This window comes from Elephantulus edwardii, unplaced genomic scaffold (assembly GCF_000299155.1).
Source record: "Elephantulus edwardii isolate Elephantulus edwardi_28Jun2011 unplaced genomic scaffold, EleEdw1.0 scaffold00132, whole genome shotgun sequence".
Lineage (NCBI taxonomy): Eukaryota > Metazoa > Chordata > Mammalia > Macroscelidea > Macroscelididae > Elephantulus > Elephantulus edwardii.
Genome location: NW_006399882.1, coordinates 1,674,454 through 1,679,029, shown reverse-complemented (window position 1 = coordinate 1,679,029; position 4,576 = coordinate 1,674,454). Strand labels below are relative to the sequence as shown.

Genomic DNA, 4,576 nt, shown 5'->3' with positions numbered 1-4,576 from the left:
GATTCTGAAATTCAGGTGGGATGAAATCAACGTCATATTTTGGCTCCTGTGGATTCAGTTTCATTTTCCTCAGCTTCTGCTTGAACTTGCATATGAGTAGTTGGTGTTCTTTTCCACAGTCAGCTCCTGGCCTAGTTTTCACAGCTGGTATTGAGCTTCTCCAGCGGTTTTTTTCTGCAGATAATTGATCTGATCCCTATGCATACCATCAGGTGAAATCCATGTGTATAACCTGCATTTATGTTTCTTATAAAACGTATTTGCAATATTAGGATCACAAAAATCAATCTACGCATGATAATGTGCATCATTTTGGTGGATTATGTTCTGTTGGTGTTTTTGTTTGTTGGGTTGTTGGGGTTTTTCTTCTATTTGATTGGGATTTGCATGAATATTTACAAAGCACGTTAGTTTCTGATTCACTAGTTGATCCATGTTTCATTTTCTGACATTAGTTGCAATCCCCCAGTGTGGCAGCATTCCTACTTTTTCTCTGTGTTATTCCATTTCCATTCATTCTCTTTCCTGTCTTCAGAACACTGTATTTTTTCAGACATTCTGCCCTTTTTTTCACACGTGGCTGATTGTTTGCAAGAGTGCGTTCTCACTGATATTATTGTACACTTTGCAGACCTGCCTTTTTGGGTAAAATGTGATTTCCAGTGATAGGTTCTTGGTTTGATGAAGAACCATCATTCAGGGGTTCTACTCGTTTAAAAATAAATTAGCTACTAATAGAATACCATAAAAACAAGAGAAAACCCTCACACTTGTTGTAATTAGTGGCCTTTGACTCAGCTAAGAGTCATAGTGACCCTGTAAACAGCAGATCTGACCTTGACTCAAGTCGACTGTTGCAGTCACTGTGTCAGCCCAACGTGCTGAAGCTCTTCCTCCCTCTCTCTGACCCTTCGCCTTTCCAAGAATAGGGCCTTATTCCAAGGACTGGCCCCTCTTGATATCATGCCCGAAGTGTACGAGACCAAGTGTCGCTCTCCTTGCCTCTAAAGAGCACTCTGGGTACACTTCCTCCAAGACATATGGATTTGTTCTTTTTGTCGATGCATACAACAGTCAATGCTCTTCTGCAACACCACAATTCAAAGGCATTGCTTCTTCAGTTTTCCTTACTCGTTGTCCATCTTTCAAACGCACACAAAGCAACTGAATCGGGTACCCCCTATTCTTTAAACTGATGTGCTTCACTCCATGATTATTATGACATCTACATGTTTAGCTCCACTGTTATTGCTACACTTACTGTATATGTTGGATGTTGCCATCATTGTGCTAAAAGTTTTATGTGTTTGGTGTTGCATGACAATTTAGGAGTTAAAACTTCAGTTATCTCCTTTTGCTGATGTGAAAATAGAGAACAAAAAAATTAAAGTAGGATCTTATGGGTAGATAATACCTTACAAAGAAGGGCTTCACCACTGGCCTGGAGTGTTTGTAATATTTTATTTAAAAGTAAAAAGTCACATGCCAGTCATAAAGTTTAATGACGTCTGGACTTAGGGACATTCTGATCACCAGGGCTTTCTTACTCATAAGATTCTACTAAATACAGGAGGACTCATATGCTTTACAAAACCTGAAAAACTATATAAAGCTTGAAAGGAAATGTAATTATTACTTCTGAATGCTGCTTAATTTCTGTTGTGTGAATATACCACAGTTTCTCAGTCCATTCAGTTGTGGTTGAACATGTGGATTGTGTGGAAAAAAAACCATTACATAATTTGGGAGAGACTAGAGAGCATTATACTGAGTGAACTAACTCAGTCTTGTAAGGATCAATACTGCATAAGACCATTATTGCAAAAATAGGAGGGTAACTAGTAAAACATGTGTGAGGACCCAATGGGGGAGAGGGTGGGAGCAGAGGGGTGAGGATGGGTAGGGGCAAAATCACAGGTTTGCACAAGTTGGTGAGTGGAGGGAGGAAGGAAAGGAAATTGGAAAGATCTGGCAGGGACTTGAAAAGACAGGGTAATGATGGGCATGGTACAATGGTGACTAATTTTATAAAACATAATGCATGGGAATAATTCTATGAAACATAGTGTGAATGAAGAATAGTGTGGAACACAATGTATATGACCTTTGTAAGCACACCAATGAAAAAAATGAAATGTGCAATCTATTAAGAGAGCTGAAAAGCCAAAAATATGCCATTAAATGGGTTTTTTTCCCTTCACTTAACTTTAGTCAATTGCAACTCTGTTCAGCTTTCATGTTTCATGTTTCATATATATTGCTGGGTGGGGGAGAGAACCAAACCGACTTTCTCTGTGCTCTCATATTATGTTTGCTGCTATGTTGGAGCAACTAGAGCCCATGGAAATGCTCAGGAGCTAACCAATAAGAAAGAAAGGTTTCATGATCTACTTCTGAGAAGTCAGCCATGGGGTTGCTATGACTCAGACAGAATCTCGACTTGATAGTAACTGGTGCTAGTCCCTTTTATGTGTTAATGTTGTTGAATACTGTTGAGTTGAAACCAACCCACTGCTGACTCTCCAGCAGGTTTTCAGAGGCAGTAAATCACATGGAGGAGACTGCCGAATCTTTCTCCCACAGATCAGCTAGTGGATTCAAACCGTGTACTTTTGTGCTAGGAGCACAAATCCTTAGAGTGGCCCTAGTGGTCAGTGTAAGACCGGGCAGGTCTTACTGGGAGCATGGGTGCGATTTTCACTCAGCTGAGAGACGTCAATAAACCAGGGTCTGGTTGACTGGTGGTTTTGTTTCTTTAAAACTAAGCTTCATCACTTTTCACGAAGCAGTTTCATTGTCAGGAACTATCTGGCTCCACACTGGGCCTATGCCATGAGCTTGGCCTTCAGAGTCACTTACCCAGTAATTGAAGGCAACACTTCAGTCTCAACTAAAGAGACATTTGTCCATCTGGCTGTGATCACACTTCCCTTGGAAACTCTGAGAATTCACAACAACTGCAAAAGATTTTTCATGAATGGTGAGCAGGGGTGGCGGGGGAGGAAGAAAGGGAAGAAGAACAAACTCACAGGCCAGACCCTGGGGGAAGAGACACGCATGGTTCACAACATGACTCCTGCTCTGTGAGGTGATGGGAACCCAACCTATACAAACAGTTAACCTCCTCCCCAGTGCAAATGGACTTCCATAATCCTCTCTGTCAATGACAACTGGGAGGTCTCACAGGATGGGGCAGGCCGCTTGGAGGGCAGCCAAGGCCCTGAATGGCCTTCTGTGTAACTTTCAACTACTGCCTCCATGTGTCTTTTGCAGCTAGGACTGATCCATGGATGTTGGGAACAGTCAGATACTCCTGAGGTTGGCTTTATAGCCATTGTTGTCCATGTGGGGGGCATGATCTGAACTTTCTTTGACCTGGATAGAATTTTGCCTCTAGAAGCACCCAACCACTGGTGACGTAAGTGACCCTGGCTGCAGGCCTTGGCCTTGGGAGGTACTGAAACTCTTCCCCATCATGGAACTTAGGGCAGCCCTTGCCAGCATAACTGTGCTTCGGTCCAGTTTTCACACTGAGGGTAGACAACCCCCCTCATCTGACATTGGGCAAAACAGAGAGGCCATTCTCTGAGTCGATATGACCTATGGACTGCTTTTTCAAGGCAGCAAAGTCAATTGGCAGATGTCTATTAAGTGAGTTCCATGAGCTTTACATATGGTATTTTGCATATATTCTCTATGTAAGTAATGCACACATGATAGTATATGCACAAAATTAAACTAAAAGTGGGGGGAAATTTTGTGTTTTGCAGAAAACCATATAATATGTGCTTTATTAGTTTAAAAGGTGATCATATAAAAAGGACTATAAAATGTTTTCAGTCATTCCACGATCCTGAGAACTCCAGACGAATCTCTAAGGCAAAGTGGAGAAAAAAAAAAGATAGCATACTTAAGTCAGTACCTCATAAAGGATCCATCTCAATTAACTAGGCTTATATAGAAAATTCTCCCAAAACTCAAGGGCTGAAAACAGAAGTCATTTATTCTTATTCATTCCTCTGAAATTGGCTGGCAGTCATATGATCTATACAAGGTTTGGCATCCATACAAGGTGCATATCTATACAAGAGCTATACTAGGTTTAGGAAAGCAGCTCAGTTTCAAATGGTAAGTCTAACTCCTCTCCATGGAAGTGTCTGGCTCAGGTCTGCTCCACATGCTTCATTTTGGGATGCAGGCAGAGAGGAAGAAGCTAACTGGAGTAAGCTCTGCTCATGGTGATGTCAGAGGCATAAAAAGGAAGACTAAGAACATCCCACCATCCAAAGCAAGTCACATGGATAGCCTCTAAGTCAAACAGAAGGAATGTGTACTGCTTCCATAGGGAGGCCAGGGCAAGATGCACAGAAAAACACAATAATAATGAGTCGGAAGGAGACTTGGAGAAGGCAGGAGAGAATGAATGCTGTTGAAAAAGAATCTGTCTCCGAAGACAAGAAGACCAGCCAATAAGACTGGGGAGTAGGGATGAGCGGAAGATTCCAGGCAATCAGAGAGGAAGAGCAGAACCACTTTCCAGCTCCTGCTGTGTTGCCAGAGCTGTCAGGAGCATCCT

General features: G+C 42.0%; 1 protein-coding gene across 1 annotated transcript in view; it reads left to right on the top strand.

Moving 5' to 3' along the window:
• Positions 1–4,576, top strand: part of CADPS (Ca++-dependent secretion activator) — a 560,788-nt gene that overhangs the window by 280,300 nt on the left and 275,912 nt on the right. The gene's annotated exons all lie outside the window — the stretch shown is intronic.